Source organism: Hyperolius riggenbachi, chromosome 1 (genome assembly GCF_040937935.1).
Source record: "Hyperolius riggenbachi isolate aHypRig1 chromosome 1, aHypRig1.pri, whole genome shotgun sequence".
NCBI lineage: Eukaryota > Metazoa > Chordata > Amphibia > Anura > Hyperoliidae > Hyperolius > Hyperolius riggenbachi.
In genome coordinates this window covers 256360409-256377598 of record NC_090646.1, presented here as the reverse complement: position 1 = coordinate 256377598, position 17190 = coordinate 256360409, and the positions used below count along the sequence as shown (strand labels likewise).

The following is a 17190-nucleotide window of genomic DNA, read 5'->3' as shown; positions in this document are numbered from 1 at the left end:
GGGCCCAGTATATGTAGCCAGGGTGTATATGGGCCCAGTATATGTAGCCAGGGTGTATATGGGCCCTGTATATGTAGCCAGGGTGTATATGGGCCCAGTATATGTAGCCAGGGTGTATATGGGCCCAGTATATGTAGCCAGGGTGTATATGGGCCCAGTATATGTAGCCAGGGTGTATATGGGCCCAGTATATGTAGCCAGGGTGTATATGGGCCCAGTATATGTAGCCAGGGTGTATATGGGCCCAGTATATGTAGCCAGGGTGTATATGGGCCCAGTATATGTAGCCAGGGTGTATATGGGCCCAGTATATGTAGCCAGGGTGTATATGGGCCCAATATATGTAGCCAGGGTGTATATGGGCCCAGTATATGTAGCCAGGGTGTATATGGGCCCAGTATATGTAGCCAGGGTGTATATGGGCCCAGTATATGTAGCCAGGGTGTATATGGGCCCAGTATATGTAGGCAGGTGTGTCCCCCCCCCCCCCCCCCCCCAGGAGGGAAGCAGTCAGCGCAGAGAAGAGGGAGAGCGGTGAAGAAGGGGGCCATCTCCCCCCCTTCGCTCACCTTAGGGTCCTCTCCCTCCCTCGCTGTCTCCTCCGATCGGTGTGTGCGGTGGCTGGCAGAGGGGCGGAACTTACCTTCCGTGTCTCCTCCGTCTGGTGACTGGTCTCGTCGCAGGCGCCGCGCGGGATGAGTTGCCACTACTCTGGTCTGATGCAGACCAGAGCAGCGGCTGCGGCACCAGAACTTCCGGCCGGCGCATGGAGCGACACGGAAGGTAAGTCCCGCCCGCTGCCAAGCGCCACCGCCAGTCAGCCACGCACAGATCGGAGGAGACAGCGAGGGACGGAAAGCATCTAAGGTGAGAGAAGGGGGGGAGATGGCCCCCTTCTCCGCCGCTGCCCACCGCTTTCCCTCCACTGCGCTGCTCTCCTCCTGCTACAGGCGGCTGTCAATACTGACAGCCGCCGGAAAAGGCATAAAACCGGACATCTTAATTGTCCGGTTTAGCATGCCTTTTTGCACCGGACACAGCGGCCAAAAACCGGACTGTCCGGTCTAAAACCGGACACCTGGCAACCCTAGTAGGATATCATCACCCACAAGCCAGTGCATCCAAGGAATATGCTGAATATTAATCAGCCTAGGATAAATGTCACTGAACCGGAGGAATTTCATCTTTTCAGCTTGATTTCCATTGGCCGCAGGACTTTTACCCCTGTGAGGACCAGGTTTTCTCCAACAAACCTTGCCATCAGCTTCACACTGGTGGTGAGTACACTTCCACCTTAGAGTTCCTCTTTAACTACTTTGTCCATGACTACAGTATATCTGTATCCTCTGCAGTGGTGCTCATCCGGATTCCCGGAATACCCGGATATCCGAACGGTTTTCTGGTATCCGGATTAGGATACGGATTTTGGATAGCTGGCTAAATCCGGAATGCACTATCCGAGCGAATCTGGATACATATTAGGTATCTGGAAAGCAGTTCGGAAACCCGGTTCCGGATAGCGTGACCACGCTCCCACCTGAAGCCCTAGCAACCAATTAGAGGGAAACCCTGGCCAGCCCCTCCTGTATATAAGGCGGGCACCATGAGGAGAATCTTGTCCTTGCTTGTGACTGCTCACTGAGAGACATCTCCAGTGCTGTTTTGCTAAGCAAGTGCTGTATATTACTGTGCTAAACCTAGCGTTTTTGCTCTTGAACACCTGTACTACACCAGTATTTTATTGTTTTTTAGTTAGCCAGCTTGTATTTTGATTTTAGTCAGTGTGACAGTCAGACTCAGTGCTGCAGCTGCTAGGCTAGGTTAGGGCCTGCTGTGTGCACCGGCTAGGCCTGCTGCCAGCCTTCGCTACAGTATAGCTTGTATTGTAAGTTATTAGGGATTAGATTACTCTACTACTAGTCTTATCGTGTAGTTAGTTGTTAGAGAGAGTACTACTACTGTGTTAGCTTCATTTACTACAGATAGTTACTGCAGTTTGTGTGTGTGACAGATAGACAGTTAGTATGTGCTCCTGTCACTCCGTCAGTTGAAGTTCTACTAGTACTACTACAACTAGTCTACTACCACCAGTTATATATAGTTAATTTGTATTGAGTTAGCTTACTTTAATTGCAGTGCTGTTACAATGTGACAGACAGACAGTTAGTGTGTCAGTGCCTGCTACTCTGCTGTCACTCTGTTAGTTGAAGTTCTACTACTATCTACTACTACTAGTGTGTACTACTACCAGTTATATACAGCAAATTTGTACTTAGTTAGCTTAATTCAATTGCAGTGCTGTTACAGTGTGTGACAGATAGACAGACAGTTAGTGTGTCAGTGTGTGCTACTCTGCTGTCACTCCGTTTGTTGAAGTTCTACTACTATCTACTACTACTATACTACTACTATCTACTACTACTACAGCCACTACAATAGCTGCATCTACCTACTCCTCCTGCTGCTGTTGTCTGTGTTTCCCACCGCCAGTGTCCACACAGAACTATATCTTCTGCTGCCAGTCTGCCACTGTCACCAGTTTTTACACCACTACAGTAGCTGTATTTTGTTGACAAAAAAAACCCCTTTCATTTGTTTGAGATGTCTAAGCTGAAAACTGTGATGTCCCAGTTGTGCATTGGACACAATGTGGGCTGAACCACCGCTGTCTGGAACCTCCTGATGTTAATTTACAGCCATTTTTTTTTTTTAGTATTATACCTCCCTACATAAACAATAGCTGTTTTTCTTTAAAAAAAACATGATGCTTCATGCATCATTTACTATAAAAGACGTTTTGGAAGCAATTTAAAGGCCACTTCCGGTTTTTAATCCGGATTCCGTATTTCCCGGGTTAATGGGTTTGGATATCCGGATCGATTCGGATTGCTGAACAGTTCGATTCTGATATCCGGATTTGTCCAGATTTTTTTGCTATCCGGATCTGGAACAATCCGGATATCAAAAAGAGGTATCCGAGCACCACTGGTCCTCTGTGACTTCATCCAAGCCACGAGGACGTAGATATACAATTTATATGTTTAGAACAGCTATGCACCCCCAGCACTTTCAGCTGTAACACTAATTGGTGTAAGGGAAAATATATTCCCTTAGCCAATTAGTGACACCCCCACAGATGATCGATCACTGCAGTAGCCAACAGCAGTGATCGTTCATCTCTCCCTATTCTGCAAAGATCCTGTAAAAATTGTCTCACCTCTGCTTATTCCTGTGATGATCCTGCAGCCGCAGCCAAGTAAAGGGGTCACATCTGGCTATCGATAGGTAGGAGGGGGGAGGGGCAGGACATCGTGGGGGAACTTAATTTCACTGGGGGTATGTCTGCACACTCAGACTGGGGGGATGGTTATAATACAGGGGCACATCTGGTGATTGGGAGGCTAATACTGGGAGCACATCTGGCTATAATGGGGGACCTACCTAATACTCTAGGAATGTCTGCTATCTATACTGGGGGCAGGCAGAATGGGGCGGAGGGTGATATCCCACTCTGCCAAGGGAGCATACAGGGATGCCACTACACTTTCAGGGAAAACTTTTTGGGAGGGGGGGGGGGTTACCACGGCTCAAATGGGAAAATGTTATGGAGCTGTACTATGTAGCTAGGTTACACTTCTCCTCGGCTGTAAACGGTTTACTTTACACTGCTGAGGCAGAGAGGGAGAGTGGATCAGGCACACAGCTGCAGCTAATAATTATTTACACACTATTTGAAGCTGTATTTCTGCTTTCTATCATTCTGAACCCATTTTACTCAAAGTATTAGAGCCATTGAGAACTATTTCTGTATGCTGAATGTGCTGGACACAGCCCTCCATAGTAATGCACACAGTGAGAACTCTTCTCTGTCATTTTTTTCTTCACACAAATGAAAAGATGAAAAAAAGCATTTAAGTTGCTATTTGCTAGTAATAACTGGAAATACATGTGGCTTTTAGAATTTGAACTAACTTTGATAGTTGTCATTTAAGAAGGAATCCGTGAATGGTCACTAATATACATGCTTTAAAATAAGGGAATATGTGAAGCATCAACTCTTAAGTGAAAGAGAGGAAAACTAAAAACAAAAAGACTGAAATGGCATGTTGTGTATACAGTATAGGCTTCCTGCACAGACTCCACAGGTGTTTTATAGTAGAAAAGGGGAGTGGAGGGGGGGGGGGGAAGCAACATAATTTTATTGAAACCTTTCCTGGCGTAATCTATTTTACGCTGCAGTAATGAGGAAGCAAACTCTTGTAATGCTCATACAGGTTGCACCTAACGTTTCATAAACTGTTAAATGTACGATATGAAGGGAATTAAGTATTTACCTAAATATTTAAAGTTTTTGATTGAACAGGAGAGTGCAGTATGCCATTATCTTTCAAACAGACAAGTCATGTTGGTGTTAACGTGCTTATCTCTTCCTGGGAGAGGTGAGGAGTCTACAGAACAGTACAGGTGACCACACTCACCTTTGCCTTACTGCTGTCAGTGTTGAATAACACCTTATACAACCATTTTCTGTCAGATGTACAACAAGCTTATCTTACCTGGGAGAACATGATGGCAAATATGCTTAAGGTGTCATAAAAACTGTAAATTGAAGTGTTTTTTTTCCAGACTGCAATCATGTAACACTAGACCTCCTATATTCTGTTTAGTCATATTTATTTGGTGAAAATTTTACTTTGAAAGCCTGAAATAACATGCGCTGATTTTTTTTTTTATTTTTTTTTAGAAAAAGTGCACACAGGATTGTCTATTTTATCGCAGCAGAAAAAGATTAAAAAGCAATTTACAATCTAAATTGTATTTTATCGATTTATTTATTTATTTTTCCCCCACCTGAACAATATTATTTTTATTTTATACCATTATAAATTCACTGGGAAGGTTGAAGAGAAGCCCACATTTTTAGTGGAGAAGGACTGCAAAAACACTCACTACTAAATGTATTGTATATGACAGTTCCTCCTTAAAACAGTAGTAGGTATGTAGACATCATCACTATGATTACAAATGCCAAAACCACATATTCATATATTGGGGCCCTCACACCATGCTGGAGTGACAGTGTATCTGTATAATGTGGATACACTGTCCACTCCAGCTGTCCTTCCACTGCACTGCAGTTGTGCATGTGGGATTTGTGCATTATGGACCATACAAGCCTGGCAGAATTGAGAGACCGGAACGGTTCTACAGTATATGGTTAATTCCCAAAATCTTTGTTGGGTCTGCTCTGGGAAATGACCTGAAATCGGACCTAGGAGTAAATTCACTAAAGTATGTTAAGCTTCACATACGTACATTCTGCACATAAAGCTTAATGGTTTGACACAACCTTGTGCACCTTAGACAAAGGCGTTGTGAGTATGTGTCACGCTAATTTTGTCTTGCATGCTATGAAGGTCATGTAGGGAAAAAGCTGTATCCAGCAGTACGCGTGTGAAGCAAAGCCTACAACTGTAAACGTGTGTTATCCAGTACTACACAGCATGCTTTGCATTATTCCAGACTATTTCACCGCACTGTGCGAGTAACATGTCGATGTGACCAGCCCAATAAATTACAATCACATCATGTTTGATATGTAATTATACTAACCGAGGGTTGCAAATATCCACGGACCTGAAAGCACCTTGGGTGGCGGTTTAGTGTGTGCAGCGGCTGTGGTGAATGTTCTAAGCATGCACTGCTTTTGAGGATCGTGGGTTTCCTGGTATTGCCTGACACAACATGTCAGTGTAAAAGTAGCCTTGTAGGAGGCAATGATGGGCTCTACTATGACACGATGACAGAAGACACCACTATAGAAGGGGACAAGAATGGAGGCGGCAGTATAAGGACACAAGGGTATAAAACATGCCCTCTCCCTGAGCACACCCATAGTGTATACCCTGGTTAAAAAACATGTAAAAGTTCAGCATGTGTGCATTGGAGCTCAAGACAATAGCAAACCAATGACAGTAACAGTATGTGTTCCCTTGTATTCTAATTTTGCTAATGATCCATCTCAAAAACAAACGCAATTGTGCTGTGAGAAACAATTGCATGAAAATTGCACCGACGCACATAAAAAGATGAAATAAAAAAATTGCATTGCAGTGTTTTTACGATCGCAATTTTTAGAGGACAAGTGAACTTATTGTTTTCAAATCACTTACAGTGGAGCAGTGCGTTGCGTCAGACAATATAATCACATTGCTAACGTGATGCAATTATATTGTAATGATACATTCACACAGGCGCATTAGCAGTGTGGTGGAATCCGTCATTATAATATGGTGCATGCAGTTGTAGTGAAGAATGTACTGTATGCTTCACTGCATATATTGCACTGCATCTATAACATGCAATGCAACTTTTCCCCTCCATGTGTTGTAGGCAGCATCTGCAATACAAGGCCCCACTGTGAACGTAATCTCAGAGATAGCAGGCAAAAGGGTTAATAAATAAAAAACAAAGGAAAATGGGGATGGTACACACACAAGCTAATATTCATTGCCAATCGATGAGAGAACTGATCAAAATGATCAGGTTGTCCATTGATTTAGTAATTTCCTATCAAATGTGTTGGTAAATATAGATCAGTGTTGTAATCACACATGTTCAAACTTATTTAGAGCAAGTGAAAATCTATTACACACCTCAGGGGGGAAATCAGTCAGAGTGATCTATTTGCCAAACGTATTGGCTTGTGTACTGGCATTGGAAGTCACCATATCAAATTTAGTGATGTCGCGAACCTCCTATTTTCGGTTCGCGAACTTCCGCGGAAGGTTCGGTTCGCGGGAAAGTTTGCGAACCGCAATAGACTTCAATGGGGAGGCGAACTTTGAAAAATAGAACAAATTATGCTGGCCACAAAAGTGATGGAAAACATGTTTCAAGGGGTCTAACACCTGGAGGGGGGCATGGCGGAGTGTGATACATGCACAAAGTCACGGGGAAAAATCTGGATTTGACGCAAAGCAGCGTTTTAAGGGCCGAAATCACATTGAAAGCACTTTAGGCCTGCAATTTAGCATTCAAACATCTTGCATGTGTATACATCAATCAGGGAGTGTAATTAGAGCACTGATTCACATTGACACACCAAATTCACTGTGTAACGCACCGCAAACAGCTGTTTGCATAGTGACGGCCGTGCTGGACTGGTGCACACCATGGCGAGAGTGTAGGCTGTGACGGTTTTCAAGCCCATATGGTCGCCGGGCTGTGGTAGCTCAATGATAGAACAGTGACTGTCCAGCTGATCAAATTTGGTCTGACCACAATGAAGCAACGACCTTATCTTTTGTGTGCCACCCCCACCCGAGACACTCAAATAGCCGGCGGTCATTGCTTCATTGTGATACGCAAGCCCCTTCACCACGGCAAGGTAATGATCACGAAGGGGGGTGGGCACATGTACATGCCTTTTCGTTTTGTTGTTGCAGCCGCAGTGCAGCCAGAAAAATTAGGCAGGCATGTACACGCACCAGAAAAATTAGTACAGCGAAATTCAGGAATCCGCGGACCCTGTTGGTGGTGGCGGAGAAGGCAGTCAAGCGGCCTGCAGGCAGAGATGCTGTGTGTGGGGACTGACTTAGTCTTCGGTCGTGCAGTAGCCCTCCAGGATCCATGCCTCATTCATTTTGATAAAGGTCAGGTACTGAACACTGTCGTGACTTAGGCGACTTCTCTTCTCAGTGACAATGCCTCCAGCTGCACTGAAGGTCCTTTCTGACAGGACGCTTGCGGCAGGGCAAGAGAGAAGTTGGATGGCAAATTGGGACAGCTCTGGCCACAGATCAAGCCTGCGCAACCAGTAGTCCAAGGGTTTATCGTCGCTGCTCGCAGTGTCTACATCCACACTCAAGGCCAGGTAGTCGGCTACCTGCCGGTCCAGGCATTTGTGCAGGGTGGATCTGGAAGGACTATGGCGAGGTGTTGGATTAAAGAATGTCTGCATGTCCGACATCACCCTGAGATCCCTGGAGCGTCTTGTCCTTGCCTGCGTGGACTTGGGAGGAGGAGGATTACTGCCAGTGGTACCTTGATTGCGTTGTGCTGTCACATCACCCTTAAACGCATTGTAAAGCATCATTGACAGCTTGTTCTGCAAGTGCTGCATCCTTTCCGCCTTGTGTTGAGTTGGTAACAGGTCCGCCACTTTGTGCCTGTACCGAGGGGCTAGTAGCGTGGCCACCCAGTACAGGTCATTCGCCTTGAGTTTTTTGATTGGGGGGTCCCTCAACAGGCTGGACAACATGAAAGAGGCCATCTGCACAAAGCTAGATGCAGACGTACTCTCCATCTCCTCTTGCTCTTCCTCAGTGACGACACGCAACTCCTCTTCCTCCCCCCCCACCCACGAACAATACCACGGGAACGTGGAGCAGCAGAAGCCCCCTGTGACGGCTGCTGCGGTTGTTCTTCTTCCGCCGCCTCTTCCTCCTCCACAGAAACACCTTCCTCATCATCATCATCCGAGTCTGACTCCTCTCCTTCCCCACACGACTCCTCTACTTCCTCCGCCTCCCTCTGTGCTGCCGCAGGTGTTGAGGAAACATCTGGTTCGGATGAAACCTGCTCCCACGACTCCTACCGTAACTGTTCTCGTTCACGCTCCTCCACAGCTGTATCCACCACTCTATGCATGGCACGCTCCAGGAAGTAAGCGTAGAGGATCAAGTCGCTGATGGTGCCCTCAGCGCGACTCACCAGTTTGGTCACCTCCTCATAGGGCTGCATGGTCCTGCATGCATTTCACATCAGTGTCCAGTTGTTGGGCCACAACATCCCCATCTTCCCAGATTGTGTCCTTCTACTGTAATTATACAGGTACTGGGTGACGGCTTTCTCCTGGTCTAGCGGGCGAGAGAACATGAGCAGGGAGGAATTCCAGCGAGTCGGGCTATCGCAAATCAGGCGTCTCACCGGCAAGTTGTTTCTACGCTGAATGTCCGAAAAGCGTGCCTTGGCCGTATAAGACCGCCTGAAATGCCCACACAACTTCCTGGCCGGCTTCAGGACGTCCTCTAAGCCTGGGTACTTGGACACAAATCTTTGCACGACCAGATTCAGCACATGTGCCATGCAGGGTCCGTGTCAGCTTTCCTAAATTCAATGCGGAAATGAGATTGCTGCCGTTGTCACACACCACGTTGCCGATCTCCAGCTTGTACGGGGTCAGCCATTGCTCCACCTGTTTAAGAGCAGCCAGGAGAGCTGCTCCAGTGTGACTCTCCGCTTTGAGGCAAGACATGTCTAAGATGGTGTGACACTGTCGTACCTGGCATGCATCATAGGCCCTGGGGTGCGGGAGCTGTGTAGCTGGAGCGGAGATCGCGGCACCAGCCAAGGAGGAGGAGGAGGATGGCGACAGCGAAGAGGATGTAGCAGGCGTAGAGGAGGTGGCAGGAGGACTGCCTGCAAGCCGTGGAGGTTTCACAAGTTGGTCCGCTGCGCAGCCACGTACTCCCTGCTTGCTGCCATCGGTCACCAGGTTGACCCAATGGGCTGGGTAAGTAATGTAGCGGCCCTGCCCGTGCTTGGAAGACCAGGCATCCGTGGTCAGGTGGACCCTTGACCCAACGCTATTTGCAGTAGATGACACCACTTTCCTCTCAACTGCACGGTACAGTTTGGGTATGGCCTTTTGTGAAAAGTAATTGCGGCCTGGTATCTTCCACTGCGGTGTCCCAGGGGCCACAAATTTACGGAAAGCCTCTGACTCCACCAGCTTGTATGGTAATAGCTGGCGAGCTAATAGGTACGCCACGCCAGCTGTCAGACGCTGGGCAAGAGGGTGACTGGCAGAAATTTGCTTCTTATGCTCAAATACTTCCTTTACGGACAGCTGGCTACTGCTGTGGGCAGAGGAGAAGGAACCGCTCAAAGGCAAAGTTGGTGTGGAGGAGGGTGGCTGTGAAGGTGCAAGGGAGAAAGCGGATGAAGACAATGCACCTGAAGGAGGAAGAGGAGAAGGAGGGTGGCTTTTCTTTTGGATGCTGCTTTTCCTCAGGTGTTCTTGCCATAGCTGTTTGTGCCTTTTCTCCAGGTGCCTTCGTAAGGCACTTGTCCCTACGTGAGAGTTGGCCTTTCCACGGCTCAATTTTTGCTGGCAGAGACAACAGATGGCTTTGCTCCGATCTGCGATACACATGTTAAAACATTTCCAAACCGCTGAGCCCCCCCTGGGGTGATGGCGCTACGGTGGCATCAGCAGCTGACGTTGAAGGGCATGTTGGATGGCTGTCCATAGCTGGCAATATATGGCACCGGACACTGCCTCCAGCTGTTTCTGAGGACGAGCTCCCTCTGCTTCTATCATGGACTCGTCTCCTCCTACTCCTCTCTGACTCCCCCTCTGAACTGTCCCCCTGGTCATCTCCTCTATTGGGAACATACGTGGCATCCGTATAATCGTCCTCATAATCCTCCTGCCCAGCTTCGCTTTCCTTAGACACCTCCACAACTGCACCAACATCAGGTGGTTCATCATCCCCCTCCTCACACGTTACATCCATACTATCGCCACCTAACTCAGACGTATGAGGTGGTGTACCTGCGCCTTCTTCTTGTTGTAGCATTATTGGCTGTGAATCAGTGATTTCACCACCACCACCAAATAACTCCTGCGAAGTGTCAAATGCAGCGGATGTGGTGCTTGTACTAGCGCTGGTGGCTGCGGGAGATGAGGTGTTCTGTGTTAAATACTCAACCACGTCCTCACAATTTTGGGAAGTGATGGCACGTGCCTTCTTCTGAGCACTGTACTTTGGGCCAGGTCCACACGAAATCACAGCAACACCACCTCGCACAGACCTGCCGGTGCCAGGTGGCCTTCCTCTGGGTCTGCCTCTACCTCTTCCTCTACCTGGTTTGTCCATTTTGCTAGGTATATGCAGTAAGGTGAGTTCACTGAACAGTAAAGGTAGTTATATGCAGTGAGGTGGGTTCACTAAACACAACAGGTAGTTAGATGCAGTGAGCTGGGTTTACTGAACAATAAAGGTAGTTAGATGCAGTGAGGTGGGTTCACTCAACGATAAAGGTAGTTAGATGCAGTGAGCTGGGTTCACTGAACAGTAAAGGTAGCTTAAATTGAGGGTGTGGAGATTAAAAAGTTCGAATGAAAGCATCTGCTGCTCAGCCTCTCATAAGGAATTTACAAAACTTTTGTCTACAACACTTTGTATGACATTCCCTAATTCGTTATCTAGGGATCTAGAGTGTGTCTGTTCACTCCTGTCCCGCCCCTCCTTATGACCATGAAAAGAAAACTCATAAGAAGAGGAGGATGGTGTCTTTCTGGGAAGCAGGTACAAGGCATTCCAGAACGGACTGGCCGGGGGCAAAGGGGGGAGATTTTCCTCCAGGCTGCTGGTACAGTGCCTGGTGCATTGAGGTTTTTCTTGTATAAGGCAATGTGAAGCACTAGGCTGGCTGAAGAGGCTTGCCTTATGCAGAGTCCATAGAAAAAAAACCTCTGTCTGCTCTCTCACATTGTAAAGACTGCATGTGGATAGCTTGATAAGGAATGACAAAGGTTGAAACGTTTTCAACGGTTCCTAGACTCCAAGAGGGCAACAGCAGCCTTGTATGAGAGATTGGCAGGGGCAGGAGTCATATTACAGGCAAGTAGCCTCTGTGTGATTTGGGACTGCAATACAGATAAGCTCTCTGCTCCATTTCAGGCTATTCTCAGTATCTCTCCTCTTCTCTTCCTTATTAACTTCCCCCTCCCCCCCCCTCCCCTTACCCTAGTGTTGGCTGTCTTCTTGTCATACAGGAAAGCTAAATAAAAGAAGTGTTTTTCTCGACTCTCACTCTGGGTAGTGTAATGGTTAAGGGCTCTGCCTCTGGCACTGGCGACCTGGGTTCCAACCTCAGCAAATCTCTGCTTTTCTAGCTCAGTTAAGGTGGCCATACACTTTATTATTATTATTATTATTATTATTATTATTTTTATTATTATTTATTGTATTTATAAAGCGCCAACATATTACGCAGCGCTGGACAATAAATATATACAATGATACAAGGATACAAGGATGACATACATAGGGTTATACACATAGAACAAAGTTATACATACAAATTGTACAAAATACATGATCATGCAATATGGGCTGGTTAGGTAGGCCCAGTAATACAAGTACAGGCTGTTATAGGACAGGAGCACATGATCCTGTAGATTACACTAGGGAGTGGAGGACCCTGCCAGAGGCTTACAATCTAAAGGATACACTTAAAGATTTGCAGCAGATTTGACCACCAGATAGATTTCTGTCAGGTCGAATCTGACAAGAATATGATGTGTGCTGCCGCACATTAGGAACAGATTTCCAATAGATTTCAGAATGAGATCTATTGGAAATCTATTGAAAATCGATCTAAATGCATTATTGGACGATTAGATCCAATGCAACTCTATGGGCCATGGATCTGCTGCCAGCAGCAGATCTACCTAGATTTTCCATCCTGTCAGATCAAATCCCTTGAAATTGGCCACAAATTGATCGATGGTTGAAATCGACCAGTATATGGGCCCCTTAAGCCAGCACCTATTCAGTAGGAGACCTTGGGCAAGACTCCCTAACACTGCTGCCTACTGAGCAAGTCTTAGTGGTTGCAGCTGAAGCAATTTGAGTCCGCCAGCAGAAAAATGCCATATAAATGTTCCTTGTCATTCACCACTTTGCCCCCATCTTACCCTCACAATTTAATCACCCCAGTCTTATTAGTAACCCTAGCCTATAGCTGTAAATATATGCATTCATTTTTACTGACAGATTCTTTCACTGTGATCGAATCTGGTGATTATCAACCACCCACATCGATCAATCCGTGGCAAAAAAATGTATCAAAATTACCATCAAACAGTACATTTTTCAATTGGACACAGTGGTATAGAGGCGGTAGACCGGCGGCTCATAGTATTGCACTGAACCACTGCTGTAATATGATGATTTTCTGGTGCAATGCTGCAGCATTGCAATTATTTTAATGGGGTGGAGGGGTGCGCCACAGGTTTTCTCGCCTGGAGTGACAAAATGGCCAGAGGCGCCCCTGGTGGTGAGGTCACAACCTCTGTATCCCCTATTGCTACACCACTGCTGTCCGTTTCATGGATACCGATATGGTGCTGTTTGACAGTATTTGGGCGTTCCCAATCTGATATACTGGATTCAAACACCAAAACCAGGACTAAAGGTGCTCATTAATGGTGCGTTTTTAGCGGACAACCATATTTTCAATCCGATCATTTACATCAAAAGATCACTGAGAGCTGGAACCCACTAGAGCAATTTTGTGAGCGTTTAGGGAGTGGTTCAAAACGCTAACGATCTCCTTAACCGTTTAGCTAATGTTAATGATGGGCCAAATTCCACTGGAGCGATTGTGATTACCAAAATCGCAAACACAGGACATGCAGCATGTTTAGCGTTGGCGGTTAATGTTTCTGCAATGTAAAGTATATAAACGCTGGCGTAATCGCTCATCAAAACCTACACAGAGCGATTTTGCTAGCGTTTTTTAAATTACTGTACACTGTGAAAAAAATTAAATTAATTGAAAGGACAAATCCGAATTAAAACTGCTAATCGCTACACAATCGCTGGCAAAACACTTACACTTGTTTAAATCGCGACCGAAACTCTAGTGAAATCGCCTACAAAACGCTCATACAAAACACTAGCGATTGCGATTAGCGATGGCGTTTTGTAGTGGGTTCCAGGCCTGAGGAGGGTATTGTGGCACAAGCTCTTGTAGAATTAGCTAAAGGGGCCCATACACTGAGCCGATTATTGGCCGATCGATCGAAATCAAAAATCGATTGGCCGATCGATTTGCGGTCGATTTTGATCGATTTCAATCGATTTGACATGCTGGAAAATCTAGGTTGATCTGTTGAGATTGCTTATCATTTTCCATTGCATTGGACCTAATGGAAATCTGATGGCAAAAAAATGCCATCAGATCGATTTTCAATAGATTTCATACTGAAATCTATTGGAAATCTGTTCCTAGTAAAAATCAAGCAGCGGATTGAGCCACTGGCTCGATGCCGGCGCATCCCCACTCGTCCGCACAAATCGATCCCCACCGGCGCTCCTTATCAGCCGATTATTCCCCGCTATTGTCCGCCGGCAGGGATCGAGCGGGGAATCTATCCGGCAGGTCATCGGACCTGTCGGATATTATCAATCGAGCCCATCAGTGGCTCGATTGATAAGGAAAGAAAGTGCAGTGTATGCCCAGCATAACGAGTGGCCACGTTTTAGATGGTTTACACATTGGGTTAGTGACTATTCAGAGGTTTCCCTCTACTGGAGTAAGGCCTAGTTGACACCGAGCGGTTTTTGGAGCGATCCGCCGGCCACATCCACCTGGAAAAACGCTTGGCTAATGTATTGCAATGGGATGGTGCACACCGGCGGTTTAAGATTTTTGCCAAGCCGCAAACGCGCCTCCTGCTGCGCGTTTGCGGTTTTCGGAAGCGTTTCGTCCTCAATGTAAAGTATAGGAAAAACGCAAACCGCTCTGAAAAACGCTACTTCAGAGCGGTTTGCCAGGCATTTTTGTTACAGAAGCTGTTCAGTAACAGCTTTTACTGTAACAATATGTGTAATCTGCTACACAAAAACGCACCCAAAACCGCTAGGTATGGCTCTTACACACCAGAGCCCACTTCTGGCGTTTTAACGCAAAGTCTATACTTTGCGTTAACCAAGGTAAAAGGAAAGTCCTTAGACTTTCCTTTTATCTTTCACACCCGACGCTGCGTTTCGATACGTTGCGGTACGACGCGTCCCGGCGCATTTTATCGTCGGGAATCGCCGTTTCCCCTTCGGGGTAATTAACTACCACCGCCGCTACTCAGCGTCGCACCGGAGTTTCCCGACGACACGCCGCAACGCGTGCAGGAGCCGTTCTCCTGCACGCTTTTGGTGTGTAACGAGCCTTAGAAAACCTCTCTAAACATACCTAGAATCGCTCTGAAATCAGCTCCCAAAACCGCTAACGTATTGCGGATCTGCTAGCGGTTTTGGTGTGCACTGGGCCTAAGTGATTTTTGTTCAAAAGAATTTCCCTTCAGGTCAGGGCCGGGCCGAGGCATAGGCTGGAGAGGCTCCAGCCTCAGGGCGCAGTGTAGGAGGGGGCGCACAATTCATTCAGCTGTCATTCCTAATTGTGTTTGAAGCAGAAAGAAATAAGAAAAGGGGATACATAGCAGTGACTGCAAGCCAGATAACTAGATATTAAGGTGTTGGGGAGGTTTTGGGCCCTGTGGCCCTCTTAGTCTAATGGCAATCAGTGTGTGACCGCTGGGGTAGGAGGGATGGAGGGGCGCACTTTGGTGTCTCAGCCTTGGGTGCTGGAGGACCTTGTCCCTGCTCTGCTTCAGGTTCACACAGAGCCAAAACTGCTGAGCGGTTACATCTGAGCTTATAGCCTGTGCTGCTTTGCATTGTCTCTGCTGCTGGAATGTGGATTGTGGACATACAATGCAGAGATCTGGTGTCTTGGTGTGGCTTAGCGACGTCATGATGCAGGGAAGTGTCCGCCCCACACGTGTCTGGACTCCCGGCTTCATATACAGAATACTAGTATCTCTTTCTAGACACTGAGTGCAGCACATATTGGTGGAGAGTTCAGCTGTAGTAGGGTGTGAGAAGAGTAGCATGGAGATCCGAGTTCTGTGAAAGAAGCACATCTTCCAGCCTGTCTGCCTTACATACCGCAGCCCTCATCGCTCCCATCACTGACTATTATCCCGCTATTTTTTATGCTGGGTGAGTGATTTCCGCATCTCCGAGACAAGAATTACACAACGCGTTCCCATCTGCACAACACGGACGGGACCATTTACCTTTTCCTCTGTATTACTATAAAAAGAGAGAATTTCAGGCAGTCCGTAGCATATACTGTCCTTTTCATAGGCATCAATAGCACGTTCTCTAATCCATTTGCCGTCGATGTATGCAAGTTACTACCACTAATTAATTGTTAGCACGCACTGTAAGTTGTGTGATTTGACTCTCATGCCTATTGCTACTTCTTGTATAGCAGTGAGTCAGCTATCCATCTCACGTTCACATGTGTTACTGACCGTCTGTTATTGCAGATAAAGCCCTCCATAGAGGCTTGTCCCTACTGACTGCAGCGCTGACTGGTTTAGATTGAGGTTTTGCTAGAAAAATTTTCCTCCAACTTTTTAGGCATATTATGAAAGTCACCATTGAGAGAGAGCCTTTGGTCTTTCTACCTACAGTTTTTTTTTTATTGCACTTATTAGGGAAGGTATGGATATTTATAGTTTTCTGTAACAGTATGATTGATTACAATTTGTTTTGTGGAATGTGTAGCCAGGATGGCTAGAGGTTTATCAGTCTGTTATATGTATTTTAACGCAACTTTCCTGTGGGCCTGCTGCATTTTCAGGAAACCTGCGATTCTGTGTAGCATAAAAAAAAAAATACAACCTGCACTACTTGTTCTCACAACACGTGATTCCTCATTGAAATTCACTGGCTACTGTAAAGACCCGTTTCCACTAACTGGTGCAGTTTCCGCGCCAAATCCGCAGTTTCCCAGCAGGCAAATCGCGCAGAGAAACTCTGCCATAGGGTACAATGGCGCCTCCGGCCGAATCGATTGTGCTAGCGATTCGGCCAACATTTCCAACTGAAATGGTGCAGGAGGCTGCAAATCCCATAGCCTTGCATGACACGGCTGATGGTATTCATCTGTGTATCCGCACACCAGGAAGTGACACCGCGCGTCTTACAGATGCATGCATCAAAAGAAGTGTAAACTGTCCCTAAAAGAAATCAGAGATAAACACACATATTGTGCAAAAAAAAAATGCTTGTGAGAAATCGTCTGCGTTTACTGCACACGCCTCACTTCCTCACTTAGAAATGTTATATTTATATAGCTTTTAGCGCATGAAAAAGTTAATATAGACCAGTGTTTCTCAACATTGTTACAGCATGTACCCCATTATGAAAGATGGTGTACTCCCCATCGTAAAAAGGTCTCAAGTACCTCCTGAAATGTTTGAATTTGTTAGGAGTGCTCCAGAAATGTTGTGTAAATGTATTTGAAACATTCCTTTATAGTTTTAATTGCACACATTTATACATTTTTAGTTTTAATTGATGTAAAATACTTAATATATACTTT

At 46.3% G+C, this 17190-nt stretch overlaps 1 protein-coding gene across 4 annotated transcripts in view; it reads left to right on the top strand.

Moving 5' to 3' along the window:
* The window catches only part of LOC137547666 (broad substrate specificity ATP-binding cassette transporter ABCG2-like), a 228864-nt gene that overhangs the window by 123352 nt on the left and 88322 nt on the right, over positions 1 to 17190 (top strand). The window contains exon 1 of one of the 4 annotated variants that reach the window (XM_068271112.1): positions 15564 to 15797. The exons of the other annotated variants lie outside the window; for them this stretch is intronic. The gene's annotated coding sequence lies outside the window, so the exon portion shown is untranslated. Of the gene's footprint in view, positions 1 to 15563; positions 15798 to 17190 lie in introns of those variants that run through there. 4 annotated transcript variants of the gene reach the window in all.